Source organism: Panthera onca, chromosome D3, assembly GCF_046562875.1.
Source record: "Panthera onca isolate mPanOnc1 chromosome D3, mPanOnc1 haplotype 2, whole genome shotgun sequence".
Lineage (NCBI taxonomy): Eukaryota > Metazoa > Chordata > Mammalia > Carnivora > Felidae > Panthera > Panthera onca.
The window spans coordinates 83,376,444-83,401,592 of NC_138350.1; positions in this window are offsets into that span (position 1 = coordinate 83,376,444).

Below are 25,149 nucleotides of genomic sequence, written 5' to 3' on the forward strand. Positions count from 1 at the left end.
TGAGATGTGCTCATTAAAACCGGAAGTAATGGTGAATTTTTTTTCCTGTTGATATTATTGCTTTGGCAAACTCCCTTGATTCAACTTTTTAAAAAATTTTTTTGAAGTTTTCTCACCTGGAACACCCAGATGCATGTTTGGATCGTGAATATTTCTTTTTGGTTAATATTAGATCTCTTATGAGTACCTAAAGCTTCTCTTCAAGTTTCTCAATACAGAAGTCAAATAAAACTACCTTTAAATTATAAATGCATAATTTCTGATAGAAAAGCAGTACCTGTTGGAGTCAAGGGGGAAAAATCGCAGATCAAGTAACAGAATGATAGAAAACTCCACATGTGAAATTTCTACCCAAACAGAACAATGTTTACTATTTCATGATATCTTACTTTATAAAAAAGACATAGTAATTTACATAATGCTGGTGAACTGATTCTTTTCCTCACACCTCATTAATATATTTCATAATATAAATTATAATTAATGATGCTTCCCTTATCATTGTATGGCAGCTATTGGCATCTTTGACCTCTTAATATGTATTTAAATTTCCCCTGTATCTTTTCATGGGTTGATAGCCTGTTTCTTTTCGGAACTGAATGGTATTCTATGTCTGTATGTAACACCAGTCATCCGTCACCTACTGAAGGACATCTTGGTTGCTTCCGAGTTTTGGCGACTAGGAATAAAACTGCTATAAACATCTGTGTACAGATTTTTGTGTGGATATAAGTTTACAAGTCTTTTGCATAAATACCAAGAAGTGTGACTGACGATCGTATGATAAGAGTATATTTAGTTGGCAAGAAACTGCAAGCTGTCTTCCAAAGTGGCGGTACCATGTTGCATTCCCACTACCAAGAAATGACAATTCCTATTGCTCCAAATCCTTGTGAATTTGGTGTTGTTGGTTTGTGGCCATTCTAGTAGGTGTGGTGGCATCATTTTTACCTAAAATTTTTCACAATTGTCTTATAATTGCTTTACTGCTACATGTATCATTTTGAGACTAACCTATGTACCTTTATATTAAATTTTACCATCCAATAAAATATTTTCCCCATTTCCTCAAGCCTCCATAAATTTTATTTTAGGGATTTTTATAGCTGTTTCTTGTATGAATAAAATGTTTTGTTTTGTTTTGTTTTGTTTTCCTATTGAGTTTTAAAGAATCGGGAGACTTTTCGGTTGTTTATTTATGTACTTGTTTATAACTGATTGCTAAACTCTCTCTAGTTCTAACAGTTTTATATTATTTCTCATCTTCCAGTAAACAGTTATATCATGTGATAATAACAATGATTTATCTTCAGTATTTCAGCGTTATCCTGATTTATTGCATTTTCGACATGTACACACGCCATTCGTTCTTAGTGGAAATAACGCTTTTATCATTTTGTAGTTATTATATAGTTTTCTTAAAAGCAGTATGTAATTGCTTCCATTATTACTTTTTAAATATTCTGTTACATGGTCTGGCAAAAGCACTCAGTTTAAGTCTTTCTCTATTTCCTCCATCAAGTTCACCCCTGTGGATGCTTTCCCTCTCTCTTACACTGGTATCTATCGTAATTCGATGGCATTGCTATTCTGGAATTTCAGGAAGGTGTGCTATTCCTTCTTCTTTTCTACTGTCTCATTTGTTTCCTTTATGGCAAACTCTACCTCCTCTTGTGCCTCTGCTCTGCCACCCAGACTCCAACGTGGTGACTCTAAAACCAGCTTCAAGTTCCTAAATGTTGAGAATGTCCACCCTTTTTGAAGTCTAAATAATATATTTTGTCATTCACTGAGTACTGTTGCATTGACAAGAATTAAACCATTTTTGATCATAACTGTGCAGGAAAACGGGTCATAGATGAATTTTCCACATGCACAAAGACATTTGTTTTCAGAATTGTGCCCTAGAGTGGGAGCCACGGAATCTGATTGTATTCCTTTTTTGTCAATAACTAATTATAATGACCTTGGACTCATTACTTAATTCTGGACTGTGTCTACTTCCTCACCTCTCAAGTGGATGATTGAACCACATGATAGTTAGAAGGCTACTTCTTGCCTGAAAATACCGTCCAGAGATACGTAATTCTTGACCAAACATAGCACCTCAAGTCCTGAGCATCACGCTTCCCACACGATTTCATGCCTCCTTTGCTGCCTGAAATCTACCTGCTCACTCAAACCCAGTACTCCAGTGCCCGACATGGACATTTCCACTCTGTCTTACGGGTATACTTAAAATGTATTTACAAGATGTGAGCTCAGATTTTAGAAAATGTCATTTTCTTCAAGTGGATAATATACGAAGATTTTCTGTTTCATTTTCTAAATTAAAGAATAGTCTGTGAAGTAGACATTTATAAATTTCAGTCTATCCAGTCAGATGCATCGTAGTAAATCCACATCTCCACGAAATAAACATCTTCAGGCTATGGTTTTTCTGGCCCTTACACCATAGCCAGTGGGGAATTATATCTAGAAAAAGATTGCTTCCAGTATGAAGACATTCAAATATCAGCTAAATGACAAAAATATGGTTCAACCACGGTGGCACCAGATCTTTTATTGTCACAGGTAGAAAATAATACAGTGTCTGAAATTCACTTGCCACAATCATGTTTAGTAAGTTTTTAAAAGCAATTTTCCATTTCAAACCTGTGAATCTCCAGTAAATACTGAAGGCATTGATGTATATTAACTATAAGAACAAGTCTGTGTTTGTAGGCCTCAATTTTGAGAGAATTATTCATCATATTTAGCTTTCTTTTTAAGCAAATGGTAAGATTGCTCACATGAGAAATGAATAATGACACCATAGGAAGAAAAGTTGCTGTTACAATAACAGAATTTTGAGGAAGTTATCAACATGAATATAGAAATTGACCCTTGTATAATAGTTAGTTTTAGAATAGAAGAAGGATTTTTAAAATACTGCTAACCGTAACCTTTAACTGTCTAAGTATATTATTAAAAACAATTTCTATTAATGTTTTATTTTTGAGAGACAGAGAGACAGAGCCTGAGTGGGGGAGGGGCAAAGAGAGAAGGAGACACAGAATCCAAGGCATGCTCCAGGCTCTGAGCTGTCAGCACAGCGCCCAATGTGGGGCTCCAACTCATGAAGCAAGATCATGACCTGTGTCACAGTTGGACATTTAACCGACTGAGACACCCATGCGCCCCAGGTTAAGTATATTGTTGAATAAAATGTTCCAAGATATTGTCTTCCTTATTTTATTACTTTTGAGATAGTACAAGGACAGTGTAGTAGGTTTGTATTTCTTTCTAGACTGAAGAAGTCTCTTCCATCATCCAACATTTTTCTCCCCTCCTAAAAGTAAGAACCTTTGGCTCTAGGAAACAGGGAACAACAAAGGAACACGGGACCATCTCTTTCTCTGCCTGGCACAGTTCTGCCCTCACACTCACCGCGGTGCACCAGAATGAGAAGTCACGTCAACAGTGCCATGCTGGTGATATTCCCATTCCAACCGTAAACTGCTGACTGCTGGCTTCAGCTTTGCAGGGTAAGGATCTAAATGGCCCTGAGTTTCTGTAGAAGAAAAACAGGAAAAGGTGAGAAGCTTTGCTTCTCTTCATGACTTTCCTAATTCACGTGCACTAAAACGTATGGAATTTCAACCTCCATCCATGAAAGAGATCTTCCGGAGAAAACGACAACTGCAATGTGAATAACATGCAGACATTCAATATCAAGATGGTTGCCAAGCAACTAATGATACTTCGTTTTTACAAATCTCCAATGGCTGGAGTGAACTGCTGTTCTCCTCCATGATGCACCAACAGGACTGTTTAATTTTGTTCTTATTATTTCCTGTGTGTTGTACGTTTCAGGCAGCAACGGAGCAGCAGATATTCCACATCAGGGAGTAGAATGTGTGCGATTTGGAACAGAGTCACATGACTTACAGTTGGAAATAAAAATTTAATTAGTAAAATAATTATTTCAAGGCTGCAATGAGCAACAAAAAGTGTGCTTATCTCTGCTTTCATGTGCATCTAGGACCCAAAACTGCCTAAATTCTGAATAAGAATTCAACTTAGCCATGCTATTGAACAAAATTTACAGAGTGAAAATTATTAGTGTGATTAAAATTCTAAAGTTACAAGTCTCTGGTTGAGCATGATAGTATATTATATGAGCAATTGTGACAGAGGGCCTCTAAGGAAAAAAAAAACAAGTTTGCTGGGATGCATAATTCAATAATGGCTTTGGGTTGAATTTGAATATCACTCAGTCTTTTGTGATTTGTGCCAATGAGAGGAGATGGTTTTCTAAGTAATCAAGGTAGGAGAATGTATGGCCCCAACCTGAAGGGAAAGGATAAAGGGGGGGAAATAGGGAATAGATGTGGCAGGCAGGCAGATGGTCCCTTATGCATTGCTGTGAGAGGGAAATCTTCTTCAAGACCATTAAAAAGTACTTTCTGTAAAGTCTATAAAATCCCAAAATGTTTGCTGTGTTCATACAGTAGTTCATACTGAAGTTGATTAAGGACTAATCAACTTTATAATGTATCACTGTAGATAGAGACAAGAAAGGGACGTCTTAGAAATCAAGAAGCAGAGGAAGCCAGAACATCACATAATGGAGACTTAGTTCCAATAAAATAAACAGGACAGGGCAGAGAAAGATCTTGACGTGAGTTGTGATGGCCATGGAGGTGATTCACTCGTATCTCTTTCAAGGGAGCCTGCTCCTGAGAGTATAACTGATCCAGAGCCTTCAGCTAAAAGCTGAAACCTGGGGCCTTCCCAGCCATTGATGGATGACAGCAAGAGTACTAGAGCTGGCCCACCCCATCCCAACACGGGACTCTGCCAACAGGCAGCTCTTGTTCACGTACTCCCCAAAGACCTGCCAAAAACTTTCTAGGAACCGTGCTGTGGTCTGAAGCTTTCTAACCAATTTTTCCTGCCCTCTCTCTGTCCAGGGACAGTTGGTAAGAGGCTTCTTTGACTTTCTGCCTCCCACAATTTACCTTTCACAAGAGTCCCCCTAAAAAACTCTCTTATATTTATTCCCTCCTTAGCTTCCACTTCTCCGAAGACCAAAAGTAACACAGCGGTTAGCCTTGACTCAAGAAACTGGCAGCTACTGTAAGTAATTTGTAGGACCAGTGTTTTTGGTTTTGTTTGTTTTTAGCAAACTGTACTCTTCAGTAGAATCAGGCAAGTAATAAATTAAGCCCCCAAACTGTCAAGCTCTGCCCAAGAAGGTATGCTTGCCTAGATGGTAAGATTTTTCTACAGTAAAATGTAGGGAGAAAGATTGGGGTAAGACAGTAATGATAATCCTTTCTCTTCCTTTCTGTCCACACACCCAAATCAAAGGGACTGTTTTCCTATCTTCTTCATATCTGGTATTCATTTGTTAAGTCAATTGAAAGACATAAGTAGATTATACAATATTTAAATAAATAAGTTTCTTTTGTATTCATTTTTTTTTTCCTATACACTTATTTTGTAACATGGTAACATACACTTCTCCCCGGGGAGTGATCCCACCACTCTCTAGTTTCCTCTCATAGTTCAAATACATCTTTGTAAAATAGTCTCAGCATCAATATATTTTCCAAGGTCTGCTATTCAGCTGTATTCATTTTTATCTTGTAAATGTAGAGAACAGATGAGGTAATATTTTTTATTCTGCTCAGTACAATGAGTTTATCTTTTGAAATACTCCCTGCAAATATTCCAATTTTATTTTTCATTAAAATACATGTTAAAATATAATGATTTTTTAAATATAACCTATAGGCAATTTTAATTTGGATTAAAATATAAACCCTATAAAATGTAAACTGTTTTTAAACATTAACTATAAACTATAAACTAACATATCACCCATATGGTTTATAAAATGTAAGCTATATTCGTTGACATATAAACTATATGATCTCACTAAAAGTTCAAATTAAACGTATCTTTATGAATAATGCAATAAAGAAAGCTTCATACTAAAAGTTCCTATTTGAAAGAAAACTGTATGGTGTTGAAAGAAATACTGTGACAATATGCTCTGGATGTGTATGATGCCACAAGACTGATAAAATACTAATGGCCACACAACTGCCTTCTGAAAAAAATCTAGGAACACGTTTCTCTGGCTGAGTACCCATAATGAGTTCTACTAAACAAGTATTAAGATAGTAACTGAGTAAGAACTGAGTGGCCCTAAATATCAAAAATAAGAACATGAAGTATTTAAGTGGAAAATCTAGGACAGAGTTAGGAATATACAAAAAACGCTCCACATTGGAAACAAAACAGGAAAAGAAGAAAAAAAAATCCTTGATGGCTAAGCGAGCACAAGGGACTTTGGAAAAAATAGTGTTTAACTGAGATTTTTGTACATGTATGCTGTATAAAGTATGTGATGTGAACAAATTCACCCAATTCCCATTCAATGCCAGGAGTAACAATTTTAACTAGAGTATCACGCAAAACAAAGTAATTCTAGGATATCTATCAATGTGAGGTTCTTTTTTTCCTGTACGAAATAGTAATTTATTAATTAATCCCATATAATAGAAGGTCATTTAAATATTTTATTATTTAAGGAAAAGAAAATGTTAGGGAATATGAGCTAACACCAAAGACCTAGCTTCACAGAATCTAATATCTATGATAATCAGGAACCAAAGTCTTAACTGTTCTGGAATTATCTTTGTGTATCACCCATGTATCAGCAGATTTTCTCTCTTTGCCTCTCCTCTCTTCTTCTTTCTTCCCCTTCCCTTATCCCCTCCATTCCTCTCGTTCCCTCTAACACACACACACACACACACACAGCACTTACAAATTTGTTTGGCATATATGTTCTTTAGCATATGTATGTTGAAAACACACCTCTGTGTTTGGGAGTCTAGATATAACAATGTAACCTGGAGACAGAATTTGGGATAAAGAGGAACAATAGCTTTGTTGCTTTGTCAGACAAAGGAGGCTCCAGCTGGCAGAAGCCTTCAAAAACTGCAAGCCTCTAGGGAAGAAGGGACTTGGGTGTCTCACTGAGGACACACAGGATCCAGCCAGCTTTGACAGGAATTTTATACTCGCTGCCAGCCTCCTTTGTCATGTCTTTAGGATGGTGCCGGTTCCTGACACAAAAGACTCTAAGGAAGGCGGGAGGGGAGCTTTGCCCAAGAAAGGAAAAAGGTTACTTTAAGATCTCTGCCTTCCATGAAGTTAGTGCAGCCATTTTGATGTCTGTTCAACTTTACATTTTTAAGCAGTTTCATCTGCATACTCTTTTGTATTTTCTTCTTCTTCTTCTTCTTTTTTAACTATTCATGGATTCAAACTTTCTCCTTATTTCTCCTTTTATGAGAAGAAGGAGATCTAATAGTACTTGCTAATAGTTACCGCCATGTTAGGCGAATATTCTGAAACCAGATCAACTTATAATTTGTTACTTCAAGAGATGAGGGCCAGTGGTAAAAAACATGGCCAACTAAAACTCCAGCCTCTATAGAGAATGTAAGGTATGACAGTTTACTTTAAATGGGGAATACTGGGATGCACGATATCATTATTAACGAGAAAAAGTCATCGCTCGATGCCATACCGAACTAATAGGAATGAGACAGTCATGAAAGACACAAGTAGTTATCTTCTGAAGCAAAGGGTAGGCATGCTTACTGACCAGTATCATAAATATAATGTCTCTTTCTGGAACAAAAAGCAGTCAGGTTTAATGCCTGTTACCAAAGATTCAGGATCCCCTCTCTGTAATACACCCCACTGTGTATACAGGTCACCTGGCCTCCTATTTTATTTTATTTTGGGGGGAGAGAGTGAGAGAGTGAATGGGGGAGAGTGACAGAGGGAGAGAGAGACTCATAAGCAGGTTCCAAGACCAGCAACCAGGGTGGAGCCCAAGGTGGGACTGGATCTCAGGAATTGTGAGATCATGGCCTGAACAGAAATCAAGAGTCAGACACTTAACCGACTGAGCCCCCCAGGAACCCTGGTCTACCTGTTTAAACGGCAGGAACGAGAGTTTTCCTGGGAGGCAGAAAGCTGCCAACTCCTTTCAGAAACAAACAAACAAAATGTTAAATAGCTGAGTTTGGAGAATGGATGGAAACTTCTACCCTCTACAGGTGGCAAACCAGTACATTATTAGAATTTTGGCTGAGTCCACAGAGAAATGAGAGAGAGGCTTGACATTTCTTAGGGAAGGATGGCAGCAAATGAGGCCATGTTATGGCCCAGCCCCTTCTGCAGTACACGGCACTAACCTTCCATCTCTTCTCCAGTTACGGCAAAATGTCTCAGACTGGTTTTCTGTTTTTGAAATGAATCCTGGGGCTATAAGGAGACTTTGGCCATCCCAGGAAAATTTCCCAGAGTCACACAAATGCCAATGTAAAACCATCAGTGCCTAGCCATTGACTAGTATTTAGGCTTTCAGTGCCATGGACTGTGTTTACTATGGTGATAAAAGGGAGCCACTGGAACTGAGAAACTAAACCCAAAAAATCTAGATAAATTCTTGCTATCAATTTGACCACCCTGCGAAATTCCCTCAGCTCTTAAATTGAATCCAGGCTTGAATTTAAGAGATATCATGCTAATGAGACAACAGATGCCTCAGATTAATGTGCTAATGTGAGCTCCCCAAAACTCAAGGTGAAAGATCAAGTTCAGGATATGGATAAGGAGCAAACTCCAAGGTCCTAGAGGGAAACGTGATGAGATGTGTCTTTTGCTATGTGTGCAGATTCAAGGGGCTCCTGAAGGTGAAATACATAAGGTCCAGAATGACATCATCATCCTACCTGATCCTGTTAGAAGGGAGGTGACTCACATTCAGTTTACTAGGGTTCTGTAGGTGTCACAAGGGGGGAGGGATGCCAGTATGCCAGTCGTTGCTTCTACATCTAAAAGTAGGATAAGGGGGGTGTGGGGGGGTGCTCTGTTGGTGAAGCCTCCAACTCTTGATTTTGGCTCAGGTCATGATCTCACGGTTCATCAGTTTGAGCCCTGTGCCTGGCTCCTTGCTTGATAGAGCAGAGCCGTCTTGGGATTCTGTCCCTGCCTCTCCCAAGCTCACTCTCTCTCTCATTCTCTCTCTCTCTCTCTCTCAAATAAATAAACTGAAAAAAATATTTAAAAAAATAAAAATAGGTTTAGAATTGATGCATTCTATGGTTATCTTTCCCTATTCCATAAGTTAAATGTAAAATTAGATTTTGTGATCTATAAATAATATATTTATGCATACAAACTATATATACCAAACTATGTATACATATATATGTATATATATATTGTGTGTGTGTGTGTGTATTCTCCAACTCAATAAAAGTAAAGTCAAAAAGGTCTAATTTATTTGAAGAAGGAAAAACACATATATATGCTCTCCAACCCAATAAAGTACCTTTCAATATATTTAATAAATATATATTTAATACATATATGTATAATTAAATAAAACCAAAAGCCAATCCCTCAAATCATTGTATGACAGAGGCCTTCAAATCCTTTGCTAGTTCATAGCAAAGATGATTCGGTTTCCAAATGCAGACAATTAATACACATTCAATAATCATAAAATAACGAAAAGGAGGTCTAAGCTCACAGGGGAAGTTTAGGTGGGTACTCTGCTGGCAAAGCTCAAGGTCACTCTGTGAATCTGGCAGCACCTGCTGTGGGAAGCTTTTCCCTTCCACAGAGGAAGTTAATGCCCTTCCTCAGTGCTCACATCGCCCCTGTTTAAGAATTTATTTCTCTGTCTTGTGATAACATTTCTCCTTAAACAAACAGCTTCTTAATGTCAGGGACTTCATCATATTACATTATATTTTACCACAGATTTATGCAAAGCTTAACACATAGCAGGTGACTCTTCTCTCTTTTTTTCTGGAGTAATAAGTAAAAAAAAATATGTTTAGGAAGAATGTGTTCTAAACCACCTTGAAAAAAATTATTTGTCGAAGTAGTTGAACTGTTTCCTTACAGTCTATTAAATCAGTAGTAGATGGGTTCCTCTATCTAGGCAAATATCTCATATATATGTTAATACAGAATAACAGCTATATCCCAAAAAGATATTAACAGCAAGCTTGACTTTTTGAAAATAAATGCAATAAAAAAATTCAATAGGTTTATTTGGATTTGCATTTATGAAAACAACACAAAACAAAAGTCTGTTCTGCTGTCAGTAGAAATGATGTTCTCTGCAAAGTCTTTGTAGGTCACATGGCTGAGCCTTTTCTTGTTACATTTTGAAGTAGGAAGCTTGCTTCTCATCACTTTCAATTTGACATTTTACAGGAGCTAGAAACATAAGTCAGGTAGGGAAACATGTTACATATTGTTTTTTCCCCTCTAGCTGACTACCAGTAATCTTACAAGTCAACAATGTCAGGTTTCAATTTTTGTGTTCACTGAATTACCACGCTGTGGATTGAAAAACCAACCTCTACTGCTTTTATTGTTCTATGTCTTTCTCGTGTGATGATTAAAAGAAGAAGAAGAAAAAAAAAATAACTTCACAGTTGGTCTTATTCTCTCTCTGTTTAAACGTAGCATCTTAAACTCCTTATTGAATTAGGCAGATACAACAATCACCTGCCTAATACAATATGTATAAACTACGAAGGAAATCAACTCTCTCGATTGGTATTTATTCAGTGATGTTGTTGTTGTTTTCAGATCCCTACTATGTAAAGTTTACTGGGTGAGTTGTGGATCAGTTACAAAAACGGATGGCATAAATGTCTGTTCTGAAGAATTTCAGTGGACTCCCCACATTTGGGCAAATATTAGCCATATTATTGTTCGTGATAAAATAATAAGAATTTCTTCCCCAAAAGATGTTGAGTTTTACTGTGGGAATTTGTCTCTAAGTGCTTAGAAAAAATACAGAATGTCTTTTTTCATGCATTTAATTTATAAGTATCATCTTAATCATGCGTTCAATTAAATCTTTGCTGAAATCAACAGCGATGACTTAGTAAATCTCTATAAATGTTCACACATTATATCCAATTAACTAAAATGCATAATTAGATTTAGATGTGATATAATGCCTTGTTGATTCATTGAAGCACAGATTGAAAATCCTCTAGAAAGAGATTATATTATGGCCCACACTTCCCACCCACAACATTTGCTTATAACTCATTGTATGACCACCAGATAAAAGAAGCATCTCCTGACGGTGGGTGCTCAACAGAAATGCCAAAAAAATAAAAAATAGGGCATCATTTATAAAAAATCAGAACTCTCATATTGAAAAAAGTAATTATAGGAACAGCTAGATTGACAAACAAATCACATTACTAAATTGCTTTACAAAGTAATTGGCATTAAAATTTTTGAGAATATTGAGAAAGTATTTCATTCAGGTAAGTATTCAGTAAATATGTGTTGAACCCCTGACAGTTTCCAGGCACCTCCCTAGGGCCTGGGGAGACTGACAAAGTATGTGTGTTGGTGGGGAGTGGAAGTGAGGACATTAATTTATGATTATGAAAATAATTAGTAAATGTAAACCCTACCACAAAGGAAATAGCACAGTACTGTGATAAAGCATAGCAGGGAGGGGCTCTAATCTCCCAGGGTGATATTTAAACTGAGACCTGGAAGAAGAGGAAAACACAGCCCCCCAAAAAAGGGGGGGATGGCAGAGTATCTCACCAGGAGCTTTTCGTGAAGAAAAAGGAACAGGGCTTGTACTCATAATCAATTGAATATTTATTAAAAGAGCTGCTTGCCTGGAGAAAATCTGATCATTTTCTATTATGAGGCTACCCCTAACGAACCTTAGCCTTTAGAGGGTTCCTTTACAAAGGCAACCAAAAGCAGTTTCAAAATAGATAGTAGAGGGTATTGTGAAAAAATCAAAAGTCAACTGAGTAAATTTAAAGATCAACTTGGCTTTATTCAATGATTCATGAATCGGGCAGCCTCCCATTAGCAAATAGAAAGGAGCTCTGAAGAGCTGAATAAAATGGGAGACTTTTATAGGCAGAACTGGGCAGGGAAAGCAAAGAGCAAATGACCTCATCTTTCTTTGGGGAAGGGTCTATTAGGCGGATTCCCTTACTAGTGCTGACGAGGCACTTTCAGATTTACTATTTTAAGATTACATTCCTGGGAGAGGTCAGAACAACAATTAGGCTTGGTATTAGGGCTTAGCACAAATGACTCCATTTTAGACCTTTTTTTTCTTAAATTTTAAACAATCTCTTCCTTTTGATCAGACTCTCAGCCTAAGTGGGAGATGTGATCAAAGGGTAAGACATTAACAGCTACCTCTCTGGAGTTGTCACGGTATCTGTTGACCCTCTGTGTGCTACTCACGGATCATAATGAGTTTTGCTTCATCTTTGTAATCTTCACAGGCCAAGGCTCTAGGATCACGATTTTAAATTGGTCATTTTCTCTGCTCCTTTTGTGACATGACAGTCTTGGGGAGATCATTTGCTTGGTTGTTAGCAGCTGCAGACATACATTTAAAGCTTTTGAGAGAACACAGCATGCCAGGGAGACTAACACGATTATTATAAGCAGGATACTTCTCAGTGTTTAGAGGGTACTTTGGAGTCATAGTGCCAAGACCCAAATCAGTCACAATTAAATAAGTTGAAGAAAAACCCCATGAAAGAAGTTACCTTTTGAATCCAAGTGGCTTGCTCAGCGATCTCAGGTAACTGACTTTCAACTTCCCCACAAGTGTTAATCCGGGGCCAGCAGGTTCTATTGGCTACAGCACAGAGAGCTTCTTGCTTGGTTGAAAGACAATTATGGGTTGTTTTATTACCAAGAACAGCCTTGGCCAGAGAGTCTAAGCATTTTTGTTGAACATCTATTGTTTGGTCAGCAGTTTCCGTAATGCTTTCAAAAGTTACGGAAAGGCTCCCTATCATGGCCTCATTTACATTTACTCCTCACCAGGGGAGCAGTGATCTACCAAAGGAAACTACTTTTGAATCGTGAATGCCTCCTGGTACTTCCTGTTTGAGTCTGTGACTCAGGGCTGGAAAGATGACAACCATGGAGGCCAGTAAAATGTAAGGGTGTCTAAACCACACAGGAAGTTCTATGCTGGTTACATTTGCCTATGTTCCTTTCTTCGTACAGAGCCTGGATGCAAATCTCCCCAGGTTTGGAGTTGTTGACAGAGATAGGGAGATGGAATAAGGGGGTCTCTAGCATGATGGACAGATCAGCATTTTTGAGGAAAAATCCAGTAGTCTAAAAGGTTGTCCCCCTTCACGATGGTCCGAACATACAGATCATGGTGATATCTTTCTGGTCAATGGCAGTGTAATGAAAAGAAATAGACTAAGGAATGGTCTCAAGTTTGAAGTATAGTCTTGATTCAGTGTCGTGGAGGAAGCAGTCAACACTGATGTCAGCTACTTCTCATCCTCGTCCATTTGATTTGAAGGTCTCCGGTGTTTGCAGAGGACCAGATGCCAGGTGAGGCCACCTTCCGCTGTAAAATATGTATTTGAGGTTCTAGTCCCTCACGTTGGGCTGCCATCTGGGTAGTGAGAAAACCTGGTATCATCTTTTTTTAAGATGTAAGGGTAGTCTTTGTTCTTAGTGATTTCAAATCAGAAGAGTGGCAGAAAGTTGGAAACATTAGTTTGGAGATGGTAACCAAACACTTGAGGGAACTTGAAGGACTCAAGATCAACTTCAGTTTACAGGCATATTACAAAACCTCAAGAGCAATTAACAGGATTAGAATCTAGTATTTACAAATGTGTAAATAGAATATTTCTCTCTATGGCTTTCCTCATCTTTTCCCAAAGGTAATCACAGTAAAACTAATTTGTTTTGAATTAAATTTGTCCTGATTATTTATGTAAATGCAACAAGAACAGTGATTGGCCATATAATCTTTTTTTAAAGACTCATTTGCTGGAACTTTGTAAGCAATGTACCAGGTCGATTTTTTCCAAGGGACTTTATTGTCTCCATAAAGTCAACCTTAGTTTTTTAAAACTGCCTGGTTATATCTGAGTCTATGGATGTCTCTCAAATATAATATTCCAGGCAAAGTCTTGGTCATATAACCAGTTTCCAATTATGTCCTGTTATATGGAGAATAGATTCTCAATGAACCTATGTAAATAACTATTTTGGCAAAAAATAATCTCTGATTGTGGAGAGATCAGGTAGGGAGAAACAGCAAATGTTTCCTCTTTGTTTACACAGGTATACTTACTAAATTGTTGTAAGTCATACATAGCTTAAGAGAAATGGTTTCCTGACATCTGGGGAAACAATATGTTAAAGATCAGCGATGTTTCAAACAAGAAGTTGCAAAGCTTATATCTTACTCTTCAGTTCATCCAATCCCATATTTAATTCTTGTTCTGCTTGACACAAGTTTTTCCCATTAGTCCTAGAGATTCTTACCCACTTTTTTTATGATCTTGAAAGATTGTATTTTCCAGTGTCTTTTCCATAAATTTTATTGAAGGAACACTTTTGCGGGAATATTCTTTGCAAAAAAATAAAATAAAATTGAGAAAAAGATCACTATCCATAAATGACAAGAAGGCTTTTTTTAAAAAGTCTATCATTAAAGATTCGATGAGAGTTCATTAGAATGGAATTGACAAAGAACTTGGGTTATTTCTGTGGTACTTAACATTGTAAAATAACTGGAATTAGGAGGATAACATTATACTAGGACATATAAAACTTTAAGAATTTCATACAATTTCTGGAATATTTGTTTCTATACAAGTACGATCACATGCCACCACACAGTCCCCAGAGCCATTGGAAAGGTCAAAATGTAACTAATATAAATAGGTTTAAGAGCTATCCCACAGGGCATCTGAAGATACAGGACGTGTGTCCCAGGTGTGCCACTTATCTCTGATTTGGCTGGAGACAGTATCATCAGGGAAGAAATATATGTAGGTGTGTATATATTTTTCCTCAACCAATCTATATAGTGATTGAAGTGAACATTTTTGTTCCCAAGATTTTATAAAGAAAAAAAAAAATGTCTTATAAAAAAAAAACACAAGGAAGGAATCAGTGGCACCAAATACCCAAACATTTAATTTATTCCCTTCATTCCAGTCTCAGGTGTTATCCTTTAAGTACTTGATAAAACTCTAGTGGCATCTTCAGGACCAAGGCTTTGGTGGTCATTCAAAATGGAAAAGATAAATAGTTTAGTTGGTTGTCAGTCTCATACCAACAAGCAGGGTGTTTATAGCAGCAAACGTCACTCTATGTCATAAGAGTTCCATCCACATATGATATCATCCCCCTCCCCTAACCCAATTCTATTTTTGGAAGCACCTATGAACCTTGCTGTTATATCTTCAAGTAGTTTTACGATGGAAACAGGTATATAAATTCTCACTGACTTATTTCCTCCTAAATTCCTCATCTTAGAAACATGACACTAATTGGGCTCAACAGTATTGTGTACCCTAGAGGGGATGAACTTTAATAACATTGAGAGCAAAGCTATTTGTTATTAGCTTCTAAATAATTTGTATTGAGCTTTATATCTTTCCTATCATAATTGAAATTCATGTTCAGTTTCTAATTTATTCTTCTTTTATGATTTATCATAGTAAGATAACACAAACAACTTTATGAAATTCCCAATTTGCCACTCATGAATTTTTGGTTAAAAGCAATTTAAAATCAATGTAGTCAACCTAAAGAAAAAAAAGTGTGGGGGGGAGGGGGGCTGCTAGTATTTAGTGGAATAAAAATAGAGTTATCTTACTGAAAAGAGAAACCTGACCGGTAGATAACAGAAAGGCCAGGAATAATGGAATTATTCTAGATTGGGCATAAGGAACAATTTCTAAGGAACAATAGATAATTAATTCCTTCAGGATGGCAACATGCAAATGAATTAGTTTGGGGTCTTGAATCGTTACACTGATAATATAAATTCTAGAAAGACAATATGATTAATATTTCTACCAAAATTAAAAGCAGTGTGAAAAATAAAGTATTTATTAAAGAAAAACTCAGGTGTTAGTCAAAATGCGATTGAAAATTAACATAATTTCCTGCTGCTTAGCGAGACTCAATGCTTTAACATTTTGTTACATGAATCCCAATGTGATTAAAAAAAAAAACTTTTTAAAATAGTGGTGTTTTAAATCTTAAGGATTAAATCTCAATGTTTAATCATACTCCTTTTGTAAATATGTTAAGTCATGAATTTCAGGTGAGAAAAAAAGAGAGAAATTTATGCATACACAATTTATTTCTATTTGAAGTGTATAATCAATGCTAATGATAGTAGATGGGATTCAGCAAGCATTATTGACATCCAAATTCAAGAATATCAGAAAAAAAAAGAAAGAATATCGGGATTCAATCATCTCTGCCCCATTGACAAAAGCTGTGAAGGGTTACATGTGTTGTCCTGCTTGAAAGGTAACATGTTAGACTGCCTCAGGCCCATGGATCCTGGCAGAAGACATGAGATCACAGGATTAGAGATGAAAGACAGTATAATACCCACAGCAGTAGAAGATCACTTGCAATAAAGTGAAACAAATAGAACTAGATGATGCCTCACCTAGTGGGTTGTGCTACAGGACAGGATCCCTGAGTTTAGCGAACCCAAATCTCACATAATCAGTAGTAAGCATGCCTGGCTTTTAACCTGGAGAAAAGCAGTATCTTTATGATATTGGACATCAAACAGCCTGCCCTTTACTCCAGAAGGAGTCACCACTTCAAATTTCCAAGGATGTTTGCTTTACAAGTGTCCTTGAAATGGTAATCCGGAACAAAGGCAGTCTTTGCAAGAGTACAGAAACTTAACACACCCACGGAGAATGATCTCCCAGGATTCATTTCTCCAAACTTCTCCAGTCTTGAAAGTATGCCTCTCTTCTCCATTCATACAGCATCATGCACTGTGTTGAAGTCCGGTAAACCTTAGGCACTGTGTTGTGAGTTTCTGTTTCTTTGGCTTTGTTAGCTGCCACTACCACTTATATCTGTCTCCCTTATTTTCAGTTAAAACCCTGACACTAAGTGGTCCTATTAAAATTTTAAACAAGTGACTTTATTTTTTAATGTTTATTTATTTTAAAGATATTGAGAGACAGAGTGTGAGCAGGACAGGGGAAGAGAGAGAGGGAGACATAGAATCTGAAGCAGGCTCCAGGCTCCGAGCTGTCCACACAGAGCCCAAGCCCGAGCCCGATGCATGGCTTGAACTCACCAACAGTGAGATCATGGCCTGAGCCGTAATTGGATGTCTGAGCCATCCAGGCACCCCTAAACAAGTTAATTTAAAAATGAGTGATGGATTAATACTTGGAAAGTGGGGGAGAATGCAATATATAAACTTTCATTCTCCATGGTGTGTGTGTGGCGGTGGGCGGGGGGGTACTTTTTAAAAAAGAATCCAGGCTACTAATGAAAAATTTAAGCTATAAATTGTGTATAGTCTCAATAAAACTGATTTTTAGTGCAAAGTCTCCAGTGATGAAAGACAACCAACACTTTCAATCTCTTTTGATTACAAATATATTAGCAAGGGCTATGTTCAAAGATGCAAAAGTCTTCAAAGGCAAAATTCAACTTCAAAGAAGTATACAATGCATGCATAGAGAGTCTTCTTTAAGGATTTTCAAGTCTTGGATGAGTTTCATAATATGAAATCAGTCTTTTAAAGTCAGTGAGTAAAAAGAACAAAACCATAGAAGAGAATATGCGCTTTGAAATGCCTCAGAGGGGTACCATAATGCAATACCAGTAAAGTATAAAATAGGACATTCTTGAAAAATTTTATTAAATAAAAAATATTGAATGACTTGATGAAGGTCAGGAACATCATATTTTTTTTCCTTCTTTATATATTTTTCAAACTATCTCAGTGAAAATAATAAGGTAATGAACCCCCGACGGTTTCTCTACTATAAGACCTTGTTATTAGTCTTAGAGATATTAGAGATAACCTCTTGTTATCTAAGAGGTTTCATCATATGCCCCATAGCATAAGAGCAAGTTCTGACACTTGTGTATAAGTAAAAATTACCATTAGTATATTAATCTAATTTTGAAGTTGGTTAATTTATTTTTTTTCTCTGATTAAACATATTCCTCCCCTGTATCACTCCATTTCCTTATCAAAGGCCCTTGTCTGAATGCCACCCTCATTATGGCCAAAGATGGATCAATGGATTTGTGAGAGTGGGGCATTATTTTCAACTGACAATTGCTCTTGGAATTTACAGCTCAATAATTCAAAGAATGATCTCCATAAAGTCACATCCTCCCGTGTACGGTACAGAGAATGAAGGCAGGCTCATTCTTAACCATGCCTATGCTACTGTGGAAAAGTGATTCAGAAGTAGCTGACTTGGAGTCTGATATGCTCATCCTCCATCACAGAAACATGGCGGACGTATATGTATTTTTCTGATTAGGGAGAGCTAAGGAAGAGTTTTCACTTTACAATTTGCCCTTCAAAAAAGAACACCAACGACTCAAAGCCCTCAACACCAAAAATTACGTATATATTTGTTTTCACTGTGTGGATTCTGGTGTCCGATTCGGTCAATATTAGGAAGAACTAAGGGGAATAAGATTTGAGCTATATTAAAGGAACAATCAGACTGTCCAAAGGCATCTTAAACAAGTTTAAGTCAATCTGTGATCAAATTTCCAGAGAAGTCACAAGAAGATGACTGTGTGGGAAACCTGTGTTCCCATAGACTCAATTATCCTTAGATCATGAGCCTCGTGTATTTAACCCAGTGGAAGAAAAGATGACGATAAAATCAGCTATCACTGGCTTTATCTTTCCCCACCTTATGGTTGATTACTTTTGAACATCAAACATTGTTTTCTATGTCTTTGCCTTTTTTATAAATAAATCAACACACATAAAGTTTATTATGCAAATGGCTCTCTGCCTCTTTCAGAATCACAGCTCCAGAGATTTTGAAATATTTCCATTGATTTGGAAGTCTCTTCCACTCTGTCAGAGTTGTTTATTTTTTTTTCCTGAAATTGCGTCTTACTACATTAAAAAGAGAGTCATAAAATTGAACAATTTTTTAACCAGAGAATAAAGCCCCTCTCCCAGCTCTCTTCAATGAAATTCCATATATTAAACAGAAAAATAGCTGTAGGGTGATGGAGAGATCTAAAAGTACATTTTAATCATTTCAAGCAGCAATAACTGATAATGTATTAAATGTTGCTTCCAATTCTTAGACGTGTATTTGTACTATTTAAGTGTTTATTTATTTTGAGAGAGAGAGAGAGTGCATGAGCAAGGGAGGAGGAGAGAGAGAGAGAGAGAGAGATAGAGAGGGAGAGAGAGAGAATCCCAAGCAGGCTCTATACTGTGAGCATAGAGCCTGACATGAGGCTCGAATTCACAAACCATGAGATCATGACCTGAACAGAAATCCAAACTCAAGATGCTTAACCAACTGAGCCACTCAGGCACCCCAATGTACACACACACACACACACACACACACACATACATACACACACACACACACACACATACACACACACACACACACACACACACACATACATACACACACACACAATGGAATGGTATTAAGTCATGAGAAAGAACACAATTCTACCATTTGCAACAATATAAACAGAATTTAGGGCATTATGCTAAGTGAATTAGGTCAGTCAGAGAAAGACAAATACTGTGTAATATCACATATACATGAAAACTTTAAAAAACTGAAGTCTAACTCATAAAAACAAAGAGTAGAAAAGTGGTTGCCAAGCACTGCTGGGAGGTGAGAATGGGGAGATGTTGGTCAAAGAGTATAAACTTCCAGTTAGAAGATGAAAAACTTCTCGGGAATCTAATGCACAGCGTTGGGATTATAGATAAGAACAGTGTATTCTGTGCTTGAAAGTTTCAAAGAGAGAAAATCTTAACTATTCTTACCACAAAAAAAAGGAATAATAGTGATGTAAGGTGAAGACAATGTTAGTTAATGCTAAGGTGGTAATTATATTGCAATATCTAAGTATCAAATTAACATGTTGTACGCCTTAAATCTATACAGTGTTATGTGTCATATCTCAACGAAGCTGGAAATATAATATGCTTTATCTCATTTGTTTTGCATGAATATCTTAAGTTTAGAGATTCTCGATACTAATTACAATGAGATCATACAATATTTTGAGTACAGGATAGCAAAGAAGTTGTATATTCATGTTATTTCTCTACTCCTCATAAGTTTTTTTAATCATTCAGGGAATATGATATATGTTTTACATCTAAATACTGTGGGTATGCTTTCCAGGGATAGATAAAAGGACATTTCAGTATCAAAAGGCAATGAAATAAAAAATCTACAGAGAAAGTTTCTTTTGCCTTTAAGGTGCGCCTGTGGAATTGGTGCTAGAAGCAGGACTGTATTCAAGGACACTTCACCTGACTATGAATTGGTGTCAGGAGATAAACTTGATGTGCTCTCAAAGCTGTGAATAACCTCTGATTACCAGATGACGGATCTTCCAAATTGATACGGGGAGGTTTTTTTGTTCTTTTGTGTGAGGATTCTTAGCTGTTCCAGAGTGAAAATTTTAGGCTATAAACTGAGAGTCTCTACCCATGTGATTCACCATGAAGAATCAAACTCAATCAAAATCTTTCACTATTTTTCGCATTCAAATTGGTAAGTGACTAATCTTAACACAGAGACTCAAAATCTAATGAAGTATTTGTTGGTAGAAATAAATGTTTTTAATGGAAATACTGTTTCTATAAAAGAAGAAGAAGAAGAAAAGGAAGAAGGAGAATGAAAAGAAGAAAGAAGAAGAAGAAGAAGAAGAAGAAGAAGAAGAAGAAAAAGAAGAAGAAGAAGAAGAAGAAAAGGAAGAAGAAGAAGGAGGAGGGGGAGGGGGAGGGAGAGGAGGAGGAGGAGGGGGAGAAGAAGAAGGAGAAGAAGAAAGGGGGTGGGGAGTGGAGTAAGGAGAAGAAGAAATAGTAATAAAAATACTTTATTTCCTTTCATTTATTTTGGTTTCCGTGGCTTTAAACTAGAATACACACAATATCCTTAACATTTAATTTTTTAAGCATTTATTTATTATTGAGAGACAGAGAAAGAACAGGGGAGGGGCAGAGAGAGGGAGAGACACAGAATGTGAAGCAGGCTCCAGGCTCTGAGCTGTCAGCACAGAGCCCAACCTGGGGCTAGAACTCACAAACTGCGAGATCATGACCTGAGCTCAAGCTGGACACTTAACTGACTGAGCCACCCAGGCGCTCCAACATTTATTTAAGGATCTGTTGTTGGAAGAGATTTTTTTTAAGTTAAAACTTGTGGTGCCTGGTTGGTTCAGTGAGTAGTGCATGAGACTCTTGATCTCGGGGTCGTGAGTTGGAGCCCCACGTCTGGGGTAGAGTTTACATTGAAAAATGAAAATTTGTGCCTAATTTTCACGAGAATAATAATGAGGTTTTTTTTCTTCCAAAGTAAGGAAGATACTTTTACTTTTGGGAGCTATAATTAGGAACTGAGATCCAAACACTATAACCATATTATGTGAACTCTAAATTTCTCTTGAAATTCGATCCAAACATAAGTAAACCAAAAATAATGTTTTAATAAAAAGATACTAAAACCAGCTAATTTGTGAAACTACTATATTTAATTATTGTTGATTTCATTTAGAGAAACCTGTTTTCCCTGAATAGAATAACAGAACATACACAGGCATATGCACACACACAGAACAGACATATGTACACACACACACAGAAATACACACACACACACACACACACACACACACACACACACACACGGATATGCAAACTGGCACCTAAAATCATCTTATTGTCTTTCACACATATATTTTTATAATAGTATGTAAATACATACTTGCATACACGAAAGAGGTCACTTATGAACTCTTGGCTATGACATTGGCTTTAATTCTTCTGGCCCTACAAAAATTGTAATAAGTAAACACACACATACCACACACATTCCCCAGAGGAACAGATAAATGAACAAAATGAGCCATGTAAGGCCAGAGCTGTCACTGGGAAACACTTGGGAAAACAGAGGAACAGAGTGACAGAAGCCAGGTTTTAAAAAAGATTCTATTACAAAGCAAGAAATTGGCCAAAATGAAGCAAGATCCAGCAGTAAAACTTGTGAAACACAGGCCAGGCTGATATTTTGACAACCTAGCTACTGCTGTTTGAACTTGTCCAGCAGTGTCACCTCAAAAGGGTGTACGTGTCTTGGGAAGAACAGGGGAAGGCAAATCTGAAAGCAGTGACTCACTAAAATGAATGACACCAAGTACCCTTTCAGTAGGAAGACACAAAAGAGGGACAATTATTCTCCTGCTCAATTTACCATCACTCTGGTCAGTCTTAGCATCGAAAGCCTTGGTAGGCATCACGATTTTCAGGGATCTGAACTTATGTGTTATATATTTTGTTCAGAACTGTAGAATCGAGGAACAGTCTGGGATGGGGAATTAACAGTAGACTGGCGGCAGGAGGGAATCACGCACTTCAATTCTAAGGCTCAGATTGGATTCCCGGAAGTCCTAGTGTGGAGAACCTTGAAAATTGCAGTTATCCAGTGCAATCTGCTCATTAATTTTAATTGAACTTCTTAGTTCCTGGAGACTAGTAAAGCCTAAGTATTTATGAAAACCAATCTATAATAGTGCAGAAAACCACAAGTTCAGTCCAAAGCTTAATGGGTTCCCCTTAGAAAGTAATATCTTGAAGTCGACTTTGTGAAATAAAAAGACATTATAGCAGTATAAATGTAGAATTCATTAAAATTTTATGTATGTCACTTTGGTGAGTTTTAGCAGTTTGGTAGCCTACTATTAAAAAAAAAAACAAGGTTAGGAAGTTATGTAGAAATCTATGCAAATGATAGATGGATGTTCTAGAAAGAGTTCCACTGTTAATGGATATGCACTCTAATAATTCTTCCTACTTTGACAAAAATACTACTTAAATCCTAGAACTTTGAAATGAATAAATTATGAAACTTTATAATGTAGCAAAAAAATATGATCATAGAACTTAGATGGGTATCAAAAAGCTATCTAATAAATAAATAAACCACTTTTAAAGTATTCTTTTTCTTCTTTCCTAAGATCTCAAAAGCCAAGAACTGCGGAAACTCCCTGAAAAAGTGTGTATATCTCAGGAGAATGGTAAAGTCTGTGTGTAGAAAAATGTAAAGAAAACAAAAACATAACAACTTTCACACAAATGTGCGCACACACACACACACACACACACACACACACACTCCAACCCAGACATCATTCCTTTTTCATCTGTGTATTTTGTTCAGGAAATAGGACTAAGAAAAAACACTTTCAAAAACAAATTTAAACAGGGAAAAGATTTTAATTTTTGGTAAAATGAATTTCCTTAAAATACTAAATATGTAACCAGGATGTGTCAAGACTTTGCCCTTTTGTCTCATGGTATAATATTGACTTAATGAGAGGGCTGTATATGTGGCCATGCTGTGGCCATGCTGTGGCCATGATGTGGCCATGATGATTAAAGTAAAAGTAACTGAACAGACCACTAAGACTCTTCACCTAAGGTTATCAAAAGATGTGGGTGGGACCATTTAAGATTATTCTTAACAGACTAAATTCTTTGCTTATAGAATAGGAGATGTGTTCTTCACCTGAACAGGAGGGGAGGAATTGTCTCAGAAAGTGGATAAGAGGTCACAGAGATTTATTTGTCTGGGCACAGAGAAGTACAGTTACCTGTCCAGAAAGTACAAGGAAGTGAGAACATAGACTGGAGGCTTTCAATGCCTTTCCAGCTAGAGAAAATTCCAGAAAGCTTTTCAAGAACTATTATGAAATTATCTAGATGTCATAAAATGTTCTTTTCTACAGAACTTGCTAATATGTATACAACAGTGTCTAGTGCACAGGAAGTGTTTAATTTATATTAGTTAATGAATGAATAAATTATTTTAAATATATACTAAATATATAGATATATACTAAATTATACATAATGCACAGTGTATATATGTCATATATATACAACATATTACACAATACCATATAGCATATATTTAATAGTTAAAATATTTTATATAATAGTATACATAGATTATTTAAAAAGCATGCCAAGTGATTTTACTTAAAACAAATCTATTTAAGGAGTGCCTACGTGGCTCAGTTGGTTAAGCATCTGACTCTTGATTTTGGCTCAAGTCATGCTCTCAGTTTCACGGGTTTGAGCCCCACTGTGCTGACAGTGCAGAGCCTGCTTGAAATTCTCCCTCTCTCTCTGCCCCTCCCCTGCTCACATTCTCTCTGTCTTTCTAAAAAATAAATAATAATAAAGAAAAATAAAAAAGTAAAATGTTTAAACCCCCCCCCCCACAAATCTGTTTATATTAGATTGATGGCAACACATCTAAAAAAGAACTTGCTCCCTCTGAAAAAGTATCTTTACCGCCACTCGTCGTAAATTAGGAATGCATAGGAGGAGGGGTTTCAATTCCCATGATACCTTATACATTTTAAAGTTCTTTTTCCCTAATTATCACTTAGGATAATATTATCATATTTTCTCACAATGAAAGATGCAGAGCATAAAATTATAATATGTCAGAACTAGACGAGTTCACAGAGATCAATTTCTCCAAATCTGTGATTTACAACTAAGTAGTGAGGAGCCTAAAAGGAGGAAATCACAGAACTAAAATAAGCATATTAGTAATAGGAATGAGGGAAAAGGAGCAGGAAGAAAAGGAGAGACAACTGTGATTTTCATCAGTGGCTGTTGTGCCATACATCACAGAGCAAAGTTTGTGAAGTTCTCCTAAGTTTTCAACTACACGATAACACTGAATAAAGATTTTCAAAAATATTCAGATATATTCCATTCATAATCTTAAAAAGAAGAAAAAAGAAAAAAAAACACTTCCTTTAAAAAAAGAAGAGGTTCTTATTTCATTAAGGAAAGAAGAGACTGTATGTCTTCACATCTATTTATACTCTGGAACAACGCTGTTGCCCACAGAGAGAGGAGCAACACTGAAATATTTCCAAATTCAGACTCTTTCTATGTATTTTGTTAGGGCGGATCTTTCCTCACTCCCTCGTGCAATTCCACCACTGGACATGAAA